Here is a 12,176-nt window from a genome sequence, read left to right as displayed (position 1 = left end):
AATACTAGGCGACAAAGCCACCGACAGACCAAGAGGCGAAATTGCATTTAGGTGTCCACTGAAGAAGCAGTAGCGCCCTCTGCTGTGTGTGAACAGGAGTGAAAAAAGCTTACAGCACCTGGTATTCCCAGGCGGTCTCCCATCCAAGTACTGACCAGGCCCGACCCTGCTTAGCTTCCGAGATCAGACGAGATCGGGCGTGTTCAGGGTGGTATGGCCGTAAGCGAAAACTGAGCCTACCAAAGGGCCTTATAAAGACACTGTAGCACCGGGCTCTGCTCTTTTGTCTCTACAACTGTAGTGCAGTAAAAAGGTGAATATCACAAATGTAGTGGTTATTGGTTGTTCTGCATACATGTACACAGAGCACTTCCACTCAGCCCTTGAAGGAGCAAACCACAAGGAATACCTATTTTCAGGTAGTTAAGTTGATTAAAGCTACTAAAACTATATCATATCCATGGAAAAATATTTTTTATTGCAGTAGAAAATGAAAAAGATACAAAAGTAAACTTTTGAGAAGTGGGGAAAATGATGTAATTAAAATAGTAGGCGACAAAGTGAAAAAAGCTTACAGCACCTGGTATTCCCAGGCGGTCTCCCATCCAAGTACTGACCAGGCCCGACCCTGCTTAGCTTCCGAGATCAGACGAGATCGGGCGTGTTCAGGGTGGTATGGCCGTAAGCGAAAACTGAGCCTACCAAAGGGCCTTATAAAGACACTGTAGCACCGGGCTCTGCTCTTTTGTCTCTACAACTGTAGTGCAGTAAAAAGGTGAATATCACAAATGTAGTGGTTATTGGTTGTTCTGCATACATGTACACAGAGCACTTCCACTCAGCCCTTGAAGGAGCAAACCACAAGGAATACCTATTTTCAGGTAGTTAAGTTGATTAAAGCTACTAAAACTATATCATATCCATGGAAAAATATTTTTTATTGCAGTAGAAAATGAAAAAGATACAAAAGTAAACTTTTGAGAAGTGGGAAAATGATGTAATTAAAATAGTAGGCGACAAAGTGAAAAAAGCTTACAGCACCTGGTATTCCCAGGCGGTCTCCCATCCAAGTACTGACCAGGCCCGACCCTGCTTAGCTTCCGAGATCAGACGAGATCGGGCGTGTTCAGGGTGGTATGGCCGTAAGCGAAAACTGAGCCTACCAAAGGGCCTTATAAAGACACTGTAGCACCACGCTCTGCTCTTTTGTCTATCCAGGGAGCGCGTGCCGACTGCCTGGAATACTCACTGCTTCTTATTATCAAATCAGGATCTACAAAGTGGCTCTAAGGATCACAAATGTAGTGCAGTAAAAAGGCAATATTTACAGCTGAAATGTAGTATACCTTGGCATAACATAAAAAAATTATTATGCATTTGCCACTCACAGTAACACCATGCGAGTGCATGTTTGTAAGGAAATGATCAGTGATCTTAGGAATGATGAAAGTCATCATCTAACTTGACTTGTGTCATTTCTATACCGGCAAGTCATGATCTACCTATTTCCATCCGAGCCTGCTTCTAATTGTCAAATCAGAATCTACAAAGTGGCCCTAAGAATCACAAATGTAGTGCAGTAAAAAGGCGAATATTTATTTAAGCATTTGCCACTCACAGTAACACCTTTTTTTCCAGGTGAAACTCTGTTTGCAGAAATCTCAGTTAATGAGCTTCTGCAGTTTCATCGAGGGAAAAGTAAGTTTTGGAAATGAAGGGCAGATAGAAGGTATTTATGCTATTATTGATCACTGTCTTTACTATAAGCTCAGCTCATGTGAACATCTGTGAGCAACAAATGAGTTCAAACTGTTTACACAACTTAAATGTGAATAAAAATATGCAAGTTCAACAACAATCTTTTTCATTTTCAAGTGGCATCATGACTGTATTGAAAACATACACGTACAGAGGTCCGTTAACAGGTATTGTTTATTGGTTGTTCTGCATACATGTACACAGAGCACTTCCACTCAGCCCTTGAGGGAGCAAACCACAAGGAATACCTGTTTTCAGGTAGTTAAGTTGATAAAAGCTACTAAAACTATATCATATCCATGTAAAAATATTTTTTATTGCAGTAGAAAATGTAAAAGATACAAAAGTAAACTTCTGAGAAGTGGTAAAATGAAGTAATTAAAATACTAGGCGACAAAGCCACCGACAGACCAAGAGGCGAAATTGCATTTAGGTGTCCACTGAAGAAGCAGTAGCGCCCTCTGCTGTGTGTGAACAGGAGTGAAAAAAGCTTACAGCACCTGGTATTCCCAGGCGGTCTCCCATCCAAGTACTGACCAGGCCCGACCCTGCTTAGCTTGAGATCAGACGAGATCGGGCGTGTTCAGGGTGGTATGGCCGTAAGCGAAAACTGAGCCTACCAAAGGGCCTTATAAAGACACTGTAGCACCGGGCTCTGCTCTTTTGTCTCTACAACTGTAGTGCAGTAAAAAGGTGAATATCACAAATGTAGTGGTTATTGGTTGTTCTGCATACATGTACACAGAGCACTTCCACTCAGCCCTTGAAGGAGCAAACCACAAGGAATACCTATTTTCAGGTAGTTAAGTTGATTAAAGCTACTAAAACTATATCATATCCATGGAAAAATATTTTTTATTGCAGTAGAAAATGAAAAAGATACAAAAGTAAACTTTTGAGAAGTGGGAAAATGATGTAATTAAAATAGTAGGCGACAAAGTGAAAAAAGCTTACAGCACCTGGTATTCCCAGGCGGTCTCCCATCCAAGTACTGACCAGGCCCGACCCTGCTTAGCTTCCGAGATCAGACGAGATCGGGCGTGTTCAGGGTGGTATGGCCGTAAGCGAAAACTGAGCCTACCAAAGGGCCTTATAAAGACACTGTAGCACCGGGCTCTGCTCTTTTGTCTCTACAACTGTAGTGCAGTAAAAAGGTGAATATCACAAATGTAGTGGTTATTGGTTGTTCTGCATACATGTACACAGAGCACTTCCACTCAGCCCTTGAAGGAGCAAACCACAAGGAATACCTATTTTCAGGTAGTTAAGTTGATTAAAGCTACTAAAACTATATCATATCCATGGAAAAATATTTTTTATTGCAGTAGAAAATGAAAAAGATACAAAAGTAAACTTTTGAGAAGTGGGAAAATGATGTAATTAAAATAGTAGGCGACAAAGTGAAAAAAGCTTACAGCACCTGGTATTCCCAGGCGGTCTCCCATCCAAGTACTGACCAGGCCCGACCCTGCTTAGCTTCCGAGATCAGACGAGATCGGGCGTGTTCAGGGTGGTATGGCCGTAAGCGAAAACTGAGCCTACCAAAGGGCCTTATAAAGCACTGTAGCACCGGGCTCTGCTCTTTTGTCTCTACAACTGTAGTGCAGTAAAAAGGTGAATATCACAAATGTAGTGGTTATTGGTTGTTCTGCATACATGTACACAGAGCACTTCCACTCAGCCCTTGAAGGAGCAAACCACAAGGAATACCTATTTTCAGGTAGTTAAGTTGATTAAAGCTACTAAAACTATATCATATCCATGGAAAAATATTTTTTATTGCAGTAGAAAATGAAAAAGATACAAAAGTAAACTTTTGAGAAGTGGGAAAATGATGTAATTAAAATAGTAGGCGACAAAGTGAAAAAAGCTTACAGCACCTGGTATTCCCAGGCGGTCTCCCATCCAAGTACTGACCAGGCCCGACCCTGCTTAGCTTCCGAGATCAGACGAGATCGGGCGTGTTCAGGGTGGTATGGCCGTAAGCGAAAACTGAGCCTACCAAAGGGCCTTATAAAGACACTGTAGCACCACGCTCTGCTCTTTTGTCTATACAGGAGCGCGTGCCGACTGCCTGGAATACTCACTGCTTCTTATTATCAAATCAGGATCTACAAAGTGGCTCTAAGGATCACAAATGTAGTGCAGTAAAAAGGCAAATATTTACAGCTGAAATGTAGTATACCTTGGCATAACATAAAAAAATGATTATGCATTTGCCACTCACAGTAACACCATGCGAGTGCATGTTTGTAAGGAAATGATCAGTGATCTTAGGAATGATGAAAGTCATCATCTAACTTGACTTGTGTCATTTCTATACCGGCAAGTCATGATCTACCTATTTCCATCCGAGCCTGCTTCTAATTGTCAAATCAGAATCTACAAAGTGGCCCTAAGAATCACAAATGTAGTGCAGTAAAAAGGCGAATATTTATTTAAGCATTTGCCACTCACAGTAACACCTTTTTTTCCCAGGTGAAACTCTGTTTGCAGAAATCTCAGTTAATGAGCTTCTGCAGTTTCATCGAGGGAAAAGTAAGTTTTGGAAATGAAGGGCAGCAGATAGAAGGTATTTATGCTATTATTGATCACTGTCTTTACTATAAGCTCAGCTCATGTGAACATCTGTGAGCAACAAATGAGTTCAAACTGTTTACACAAACTTAAATGTGAATAAAAATATGCAAGTTCAACAACAATCTTTTTCATTTTCAAGTGGCATCATGACTGTATTGAAAACATACACGTACAGAGGTCCGTTAACAGGTATTGTTTATTGGTTGTTCTGCATACATGTACACAGAGCACTTCCACTCAGCCCTTGAGGGAGCAAACCACAAGGAATACCTGTTTTCAGGTAGTTAAGTTGATAAAAGCTACTAAAACTATATCATATCCATGTAAAAATATTTTTTATTGCAGTAGAAAATGTAAAAGATACAAAAGTAAACTTCTGAGAAGTGGTAAAATGAAGTAATTAAAATACTAGGCGACAAAGCCACCGACAGACCAAGAGGCGAAATTGCATTTAGGTGTCCACTGAAGAAGCAGTAGCGCCCTCTGCTGTGTGTGAACAGGAGTGGAAAAAAAGCTTACAGCACCTGGTATTCCCAGGCGGTCTCCCATCCAAGTACTGACCAGGCCCGACCCTGCTTAGCTTCCGAGATCAGACGAGATCGGGCGTGTTCAGGGTGGTATGGCCGTAAGCGAAAACTGAGCCTACCAAAGGGCCTTATAAAGACACTGTAGCACCGGGCTCTGCTCTTTTGTCTCTACAACTGTAGTGCAGTAAAAAGGTGAATATCACAAATGTAGTGGTTATTGGTTGTTCTGCATACATGTACACAGAGCACTTCCACTCAGCCCTTGAAGGAGCAAACCACAAGGAATACCTATTTTCAGGTAGTTAAGTTGATTAAAGCTACTAAAACTATATCATATCCATGGAAAAATATTTTTTATTGCAGTAGAAAATGAAAAAGATACAAAAGTAAACTTTTGAGAAGTGGGAAAATGATGTAATTAAAATAGTAGGCGACAAAGTGAAAAAAGCTTACAGCACCTGGTATTCCCAGGCGGTCTCCCATCCAAGTACTGACCAGGCCCGACCCTGCTTAGCTTCCGAGATCAGACGAGATCGGGCGTGTTCAGGGTGGTATGGCCGTAAGCGAAAACTGAGCCTACCAAAGGGCCTTATAAAGACACTGTAGCACCGGGCTCTGCTCTTTTGTCTCTACAACTGTAGTGCAGTAAAAAGGTGAATATCACAAATGTAGTGGTTATTGGTTGTTCTGCATACATGTACACAGAGCACTTCCACTCAGCCCTTGAAGGAGCAAACCACAAGGAATACCTGTTTTCAGGTAGTTAAGTTGATTAAAGCTACTAAAACTATATCATATCCATGGCAAAATAATTTTTTATTGCAGTAGAAAATGAAAAAGATACAAAAGTAAACTTTTGAGAAGTGGGAAAAATGATGTAATTAAAATAGTAGGCGACAAAGTGAAAAAAGCTTACAGCACCTGGTATTCCCAGGCGGTCTCCCATCCAAGTACTGACCAGGCCCGACCCTGCTTAGCTTCCGAGATCAGACGAGATCGGGCGTGTTCAGGGTGGTATGGCCGTAAGCGAAAACTGAGCCTACCAAAGGGCCTTATAAAGACACTGTAGCACCACGCTCTGCTCTTTTGTCTATCCAGGGAGCGCGTGCCGACTGCCTGGAATACTCACTGCTTCTTATTATCAAATCAGGATCTACAAAGTGGCTCTAAGGATCACAAATGTAGTGCAGTAAAAAGGCAAATATTTACAGCTGAAATGTAGTATACCTTGGCATAACATAAAAAAATGATTATGCATTTGCCACTCACAGTAACACCATGCGAGTGCATGTTTGTAAGGAAATGATCAGTGATCTTAGGAATGATGAAAGTCATCATCTAACTTGACTTGTGTCATTTCTATACCGGCAAGTCATGATCTACCTATTTCCATCCGAGCCTGCTTCTAATTGTCAAATCAGAATCTACAAAGTGGCCCTAAGAATCACAAATGTAGTGTACAGTAAAAAGGCGAATATTTATTTAAGCATTTGCCACTCACAGTAACACCTTTTTTTCCAGGTGAAACTCTGTTTGCAGAAATCTCAGTTAATGAGCTTCTGCAGTTTCATCGAGGGAAAAGGAAGTTTGGAAATGAAGGGCAGATAGAAGGTATTTATGCTATTATTGATCACTGTCTTTACTATAAGCTCAGCTCATGTGAACATCTGTGAGCAACAAATGAGTTCAAACTGTTTACACAAACTTAAATGTGAATAAAAATATGCAAGTTCAACAACAATCTTTTTCATTTTCAAGTGGCATCATGACTGTATTGAAAACATACACGTACAGAGGTCCGTTAACAGGTATTGTTTATTGGTTGTTCTGCATACATGTACACAGAGCACTTCCACTCAGCCCTTGAGGGAGCAAACCACAAGGAATACCTGTTTTCAGGTAGTTAAGTTGATAAAAGCTACTAAAACTATATCATATCCATGTAAAAATATTTTTTATTGCAGTAGAAAATGTAAAAGATACAAAAGTAAACTTCTGAGAAGTGGTAAAATGAAGTAATTAAAATACTAGGCGACAAAGCCACCGACAGACCAAGAGGCGAAATTGCATTTAGGTGTCCACTGAAGAAGCAGTAGCGCCCTCTGCTGTGTGTGAACAGGAGTGGAAAAAAAGCTTACAGCACCTGGTATTCCCAGGCGGTCTCCCATCCAAGTACTGACCAGGCCCGACCCTGCTTAGCTTCCGAGATCAGACGAGATCGGGCGTGTTCAGGGTGGTATGGCCGTAAGCGAAAACTGAGCCTACCAAAGGGCCTTATAAAGACACTGTAGCACCGGGCTCTGCTCTTTTGTCTCTACAACTGTAGTGCAGTAAAAAGGTGAATATCACAAATGTAGTGGTTATTGGTTGTTCTGCATACATGTACACAGAGCACTTCCACTCAGCCCTTGAAGGAGCAAACCACAAGGAATACCTATTTTCAGGTAGTTAAGTTGATTAAAGCTACTAAAACTATATCATATCCATGGAAAAATATTTTTTATTGCAGTAGAAAATGAAAAAGATACAAAAGTAAACTTTTGAGAAGTGGGAAAATGATGTAATTAAAATAGTAGGCGACAAAGTGAAAAAAGCTTACAGCACCTGGTATTCCCAGGCGGTCTCCCATCCAAGTACTGACCAGGCCCGACCCTGCTTAGCTTCCGAGATCAGACGAGATCGGGCGTGTTCAGGGTGGTATGGCCGTAAGCGAAAACTGAGCCTACCAAAGGGCCTTATAAAGACACTGTAGCACCGGGCTCTGCTCTTTTGTCTCTACAACTGTAGTGCAGTAAAAAGGTGAATATCACAAATGTAGTGGTTATTGGTTGTTCTGCATACATGTACACAGAGCACTTCCACTCAGCCCTTGAAGGAGCAAACCACAAGGAATACCTATTTTCAGGTAGTTAAGTTGATTAAAGCTACTAAAACTATATCATATCCATGGAAAAATATTTTTTTAGTAGAAAATGAAAAAGATACAAAAGTAAACTTTTGAGAAGTGGGGAAATGATGTAATTAAAATAGTAGGCGACAAAGTGAAAAAAGCTTACAGCACCTGGTATTCCCAGGCGGTCTCCCATCCAAGTACTGACCAGGCCCGACCCTGCTTAGCTTCCGAGATCAGACGAGATCGGGCGTGTTCAGGGTGGTATGGCCGTAAGCGAAAACTGAGCCTACCAAAGGGCCTTATAAAGACACTGTAGCACCACGCTCTGCTCTTTTGTCTCTACAGGGAGCGCGTGCCGACTGCCTGGAATACTCACTGCTTCTTATTATCAAATCAGGATCTACAAAGTGGCTCTAAGGATCACAAATGTAGTGCAGTAAAAAGGCAAATATTTACAGCTGAAATGTAGTATACCTTGGCATAACATAAAAAAAATGATTATGCATTTGCCACTCACAGTAACACCATGCGAGTGCATGTTTGTAAGGAAATGATCAGTGATCTTGGAATGATGAAAGTCATCATCTAACTTGACTTGTGTCATTTCTATACCGGCAAGTCATGATCTACCTATTTCCATCCGAGCCTGCTTCTAATTGTCAAATCAGAATCTACAAAGTGGCCCTAAGAATCACAAATGTAGTGCAGTAAAAAGGCGAATATTTATTTAAGCATTTGCCACTCACAGTAACACCTTTTTTTCCCAGGTGAAACTCTGTTTGCAGAAATCTCAGTTAATGAGCTTCTGCAGTTTCATCGAGGGAAAAGGAAGTTTTGGAAATGAAGGGCAGATAGAAGGTATTTATGCTATTATTGATCACTGTCTTTACTATAAGCTCAGCTCATGTGAACATCTGTGAGCAACAAATGAGTTCAAACTGTTTACACAAACTTAAATGTGAATAAAAATATGCAAGTTCAACAACAATCTTTTTCATTTTCAAGTGGCATCATGACTGTATTGAAAACATACACGTACAGAGGTCCGTTAACAGGTATTGTTTATTGGTTGTTCTGCATACATGTACACAGAGCACTTCCACTCAGCCCTTGAGGGAGCAAACCACAAGGAATACCTGTTTTCAGGTAGTTAAGTTGATAAAAGCTACTAAAACTATATCATATCCATGTAAAAATATTTTTTATTGCAGTAGAAAATGTAAAAGATACAAAAGTAAACTTCTGAGAAGTGGTAAAATGAAGTAATTAAAATACTAGGCGACAAAGCCACCGACAGACCAAGAGGCGAAATTGCATTTAGGTGTCCACTGAAGAAGCAGTAGCGCCCTCTGCTGTGTGTGAACAGGAGTGAAAAAAGCTTACAGCACCTGGTATTCCCAGGCGGTCTCCCATCCAAGTACTGACCAGGCCCGACCCTGCTTAGCTTCCGAGATCAGACGAGATCGGGCGTGTTCAGGGTGGTATGGCCGTAAGCGAAAACTGAGCCTACCAAAGGGCCTTATAAAGACACTGTAGCACCGGGCTCTGCTCTTTTGTCTCTACAACTGTAGTGCAGTAAAAAGGTGAATATCACAAATGTAGTGGTTATTGGTTGTTCTGCATACATGTACACAGAGCACTTCCACTCAGCCCTTGAAGGAGCAAACCACAAGGAATACCTATTTTCAGGTAGTTAAGTTGATTAAAGCTACTAAAACTATATCATATCCATGGAAAAATATTTTTTATTGCAGTAGAAAATGAAAAAGATACAAAAGTAAACTTTTGAGAAGTGGGAAAATGATGTAATTAAAATAGTAGGCGACAAAGTGAAAAAAGCTTACAGCACCTGGTATTCCCAGGCGGTCTCCCATCCAAGTACTGACCAGGCCCGACCCTGCTTAGCTTCCGAGATCAGACGAGATCGGGCGTGTTCAGGGTGGTATGGCCGTAAGCGAAAACTGAGCCTACCAAAGGGCCTTATAAAGACACTGTAGCACCGGGCTCTGCTCTTTTGTCTCTACAACTGTAGTGCAGTAAAAAGGTGAATATCACAAATGTAGTGGTTATTGGTTGTTCTGCATACATGTACACAGAGCACTTCCACTCAGCCCTTGAAGGAGCAAACCACAAGGAATACCTATTTTCAGGTAGTTAAGTTGATTAAAGCTACTAAAACTATATCATATCCATGGAAAAATATTTTTTATTGCAGTAGAAAATGAAAAAGATACAAAAGTAAACTTTTGAGAAGTGGGAAAATGATGTAATTAAAATAGTAGGCGACAAAGTGAAAAAAGCTTACAGCACCTGGTATTCCCAGGCGGTCTCCCATCCAAGTACTGACCAGGCCCGACCCTGCTTAGCTTCCGAGATCAGACGAGATCGGGCGTGTTCAGGGTGGTATGGCCGTAAGCGAAAACTGAGCCTACCAAAGGGCCTTATAAAGACACTGTAGCACCGGGCTCTGCTCTTTTGTCTCTACAACTGTAGTGCAGTAAAAAGGTGAATATCACAAATGTAGTGGTTATTGGTTGTTCTGCATACATGTACACAGAGCACTTCCACTCAGCCCTTGAAGGAGCAAACCACAAGGAATACCTATTTTCAGGTAGTTAAGTTGATTAAAGCTACTAAAACTATATCATATCCATGGAAAAATATTTTTTATTGCAGTAGAAAATGAAAAAGATACAAAAGTAAACTTTTGAGAAGTGGGGAAATGATGTAATTAAAATAGTAGGCGACAAAGTGAAAAAAGCTTACAGCACCTGGTATTCCCAGGCGGTCTCCCATCCAAGTACTGACCAGGCCCGACCCTGCTTAGCTTCCGAGATCAGACGAGATCGGGCGTGTTCAGGGTGGTATGGCCGTAAGCGAAAACTGAGCCTACCAAAGGGCCTTATAAAGACACTGTAGCACCACGCTCTGCTCTTTTGTCTATCCAGGGAGCGCGTGCCGACTGCCTGGAATACTCACTGCTTCTTATTATCAAATCAGGATCTACAAAGTGGCTCTAAGGATCACAAATGTAGTGCAGTAAAAAGGCAAATATTTACAGCTGAAATGTAGTATACCTTGGCATAACATAAAAAAAAATATTATGCATTTGCCACTCACAGTAACACCATGCGAGTGCATGTTTGTAAGGAAATGATCAGTGATCTTAGGAATGATGAAAGTCATCATCTAACTTGACTTGTGTCATTTCTATACCGGCAAGTCATGATCTACCTATTTCCATCCGAGCCTGCTTCTAATTGTCAAATCAGAATCTACAAAGTGGCCCTAAGAATCACAAATGTAGTGCAGTAAAAAGGCGAATATTTATTTAAGCATTTGCCACTCACAGTAACACCTTTTTTTCCAGGTGAAACTCTGTTTGCAGAAATCTCAGTTAATGAGCTTCTGCAGTTTCATCGAGGGAAAAGTAAGTTTTGGAAATGAAGGGCAGATAGAAGGTATTTATGCTATTATTGATCACTGTCTTTACTATAAGCTCAGCTCATGTGAACATCTGTGAGCAACAAATGAGTTCAAACTGTTTACACAAACTTAAATGTGAATAAAAATATGCAAGTTCAACAACAATCTTTTTCATTTTCAAGTGGCATCATGACTGTATTGAAAACATACACGTACAGAGGTCCGTTAACAGGTATTGTTTATTGGTTGTTCTGCATACATGTACACAGAGCACTTCCACTCAGCCCTTGAGGGAGCAAACCACAAGGAATACCTGTTTTCAGGTAGTTAAGTTGATAAAAGCTACTAAAACTATATCATATCCATGTAAAAATATTTTTTATTGCAGTAGAAAATGTAAAAGATACAAAAGTAAACTTCTGAGAAGTGGTAAAATGAAGTAATTAAAATACTAGGCGACAAAGCCACCGACAGACCAAGAGGCGAAATTGCATTTAGGTGTCCACTGAAGAAGCAGTAGCGCCCTCTGCTGTGTGTGAACAGGAGTGGAAAAAAAGCTTACAGCACCTGGTATTCCCAGGCGGTCTCCCATCCAAGTACTGACCAGGCCCGACCCTGCTTAGCTTCCGAGATCAGACGAGACGGGCGTGTTCAGGGTGGTATGGCCGTAAGCGAAAACTGAGCCTACCAAAGGGCCTTATAAAGACACTGTAGCACCGGGCTCTGCTCTTTTGTCTCTACAACTGTAGTGCAGTAAAAAGGTGAATATCACAAATGTAGTGGTTATTGGTTGTTCTGCATACATGTACACAGAGCACTTCCACTCAGCCCTTGAAGGAGCAAACCACAAGGAATACCTGTTTTCAGGTAGTTAAGTTGATTAAAGCTACTAAAACTATATCATATCCATGGCAAAATATTTTGTGATTGTAGTAGAAAATGAAAAAGATACAAAAGTAATCTTTTGAGAAGTGGGAAAATGATGTAATTAA

The 12,176-nt window shown here is 40.9% G+C and overlaps 18 non-coding genes across 18 annotated transcripts; all 18 read right to left on the bottom strand.

Annotated features, from left to right (window-relative positions):
* Positions 1-106: 106 nt before the first annotated feature.
* LOC129110365 (5S ribosomal RNA) lies at positions 107-225 on the bottom strand. The gene has a single exon (XR_008532228.1). It is a non-coding gene; the product is annotated as a 5S ribosomal RNA (ribosomal RNA).
* A 343-nt stretch (positions 226-568) lies between these two features.
* LOC129110363 (5S ribosomal RNA) lies at positions 569-687 on the bottom strand. Its single transcript, XR_008532226.1, has one exon. It is a non-coding gene; the product is annotated as a 5S ribosomal RNA (ribosomal RNA).
* A 342-nt stretch (positions 688-1,029) lies between these two features.
* On the bottom strand, positions 1,030-1,148 carry LOC129110362 (5S ribosomal RNA). The gene has a single exon (XR_008532225.1). It is a non-coding gene; the product is annotated as a 5S ribosomal RNA (ribosomal RNA).
* A 1,098-nt stretch (positions 1,149-2,246) lies between these two features.
* On the bottom strand, positions 2,247-2,363 carry LOC129110346 (5S ribosomal RNA). Its single transcript, XR_008532211.1, has one exon. It is a non-coding gene; the product is annotated as a 5S ribosomal RNA (ribosomal RNA).
* Positions 2,364-2,705: 342 nt separating this feature from the next.
* LOC129110360 (5S ribosomal RNA) lies at positions 2,706-2,824 on the bottom strand. The gene has a single exon (XR_008532224.1). It is a non-coding gene; the product is annotated as a 5S ribosomal RNA (ribosomal RNA).
* Positions 2,825-3,166: 342 nt separating this feature from the next.
* Positions 3,167-3,285, bottom strand: LOC129110359 (5S ribosomal RNA). Its single transcript, XR_008532223.1, has one exon. It is a non-coding gene; the product is annotated as a 5S ribosomal RNA (ribosomal RNA).
* A 341-nt stretch (positions 3,286-3,626) lies between these two features.
* On the bottom strand, positions 3,627-3,745 carry LOC129110358 (5S ribosomal RNA). The gene has a single exon (XR_008532222.1). It is a non-coding gene; the product is annotated as a 5S ribosomal RNA (ribosomal RNA).
* Positions 3,746-4,850: 1,105 nt separating this feature from the next.
* On the bottom strand, positions 4,851-4,969 carry LOC129110353 (5S ribosomal RNA). The gene has a single exon (XR_008532217.1). It is a non-coding gene; the product is annotated as a 5S ribosomal RNA (ribosomal RNA).
* Positions 4,970-5,311: 342 nt separating this feature from the next.
* LOC129110341 (5S ribosomal RNA) lies at positions 5,312-5,430 on the bottom strand. The gene has a single exon (XR_008532207.1). It is a non-coding gene; the product is annotated as a 5S ribosomal RNA (ribosomal RNA).
* A 344-nt stretch (positions 5,431-5,774) lies between these two features.
* On the bottom strand, positions 5,775-5,893 carry LOC129110329 (5S ribosomal RNA). The gene has a single exon (XR_008532196.1). It is a non-coding gene; the product is annotated as a 5S ribosomal RNA (ribosomal RNA).
* Positions 5,894-6,996: 1,103 nt separating this feature from the next.
* On the bottom strand, positions 6,997-7,115 carry LOC129110315 (5S ribosomal RNA). The gene has a single exon (XR_008532185.1). It is a non-coding gene; the product is annotated as a 5S ribosomal RNA (ribosomal RNA).
* A 342-nt stretch (positions 7,116-7,457) lies between these two features.
* Positions 7,458-7,576, bottom strand: LOC129110303 (5S ribosomal RNA). The gene has a single exon (XR_008532174.1). It is a non-coding gene; the product is annotated as a 5S ribosomal RNA (ribosomal RNA).
* A 338-nt stretch (positions 7,577-7,914) lies between these two features.
* On the bottom strand, positions 7,915-8,033 carry LOC129110400 (5S ribosomal RNA). The gene has a single exon (XR_008532260.1). It is a non-coding gene; the product is annotated as a 5S ribosomal RNA (ribosomal RNA).
* Positions 8,034-9,134: 1,101 nt separating this feature from the next.
* On the bottom strand, positions 9,135-9,253 carry LOC129110388 (5S ribosomal RNA). Its single transcript, XR_008532249.1, has one exon. It is a non-coding gene; the product is annotated as a 5S ribosomal RNA (ribosomal RNA).
* A 342-nt stretch (positions 9,254-9,595) lies between these two features.
* LOC129110376 (5S ribosomal RNA) lies at positions 9,596-9,714 on the bottom strand. Its single transcript, XR_008532238.1, has one exon. It is a non-coding gene; the product is annotated as a 5S ribosomal RNA (ribosomal RNA).
* A 342-nt stretch (positions 9,715-10,056) lies between these two features.
* LOC129110364 (5S ribosomal RNA) lies at positions 10,057-10,175 on the bottom strand. The gene has a single exon (XR_008532227.1). It is a non-coding gene; the product is annotated as a 5S ribosomal RNA (ribosomal RNA).
* A 342-nt stretch (positions 10,176-10,517) lies between these two features.
* On the bottom strand, positions 10,518-10,636 carry LOC129110297 (5S ribosomal RNA). The gene has a single exon (XR_008532168.1). It is a non-coding gene; the product is annotated as a 5S ribosomal RNA (ribosomal RNA).
* A 1,103-nt stretch (positions 10,637-11,739) lies between these two features.
* Positions 11,740-11,857, bottom strand: LOC129110343 (5S ribosomal RNA). The gene has a single exon (XR_008532208.1). It is a non-coding gene; the product is annotated as a 5S ribosomal RNA (ribosomal RNA).
* Between the last annotated feature and the right edge of the window lie 319 nt (positions 11,858-12,176).

Source organism: Anoplopoma fimbria, chromosome 20 (genome assembly GCF_027596085.1).
Source record: "Anoplopoma fimbria isolate UVic2021 breed Golden Eagle Sablefish chromosome 20, Afim_UVic_2022, whole genome shotgun sequence".
Lineage (NCBI taxonomy): Eukaryota > Metazoa > Chordata > Actinopteri > Perciformes > Anoplopomatidae > Anoplopoma > Anoplopoma fimbria.
Note: the sequence above shows the minus strand (reverse complement) of the source record. Positions and strands in the feature narration are given on the sequence as shown.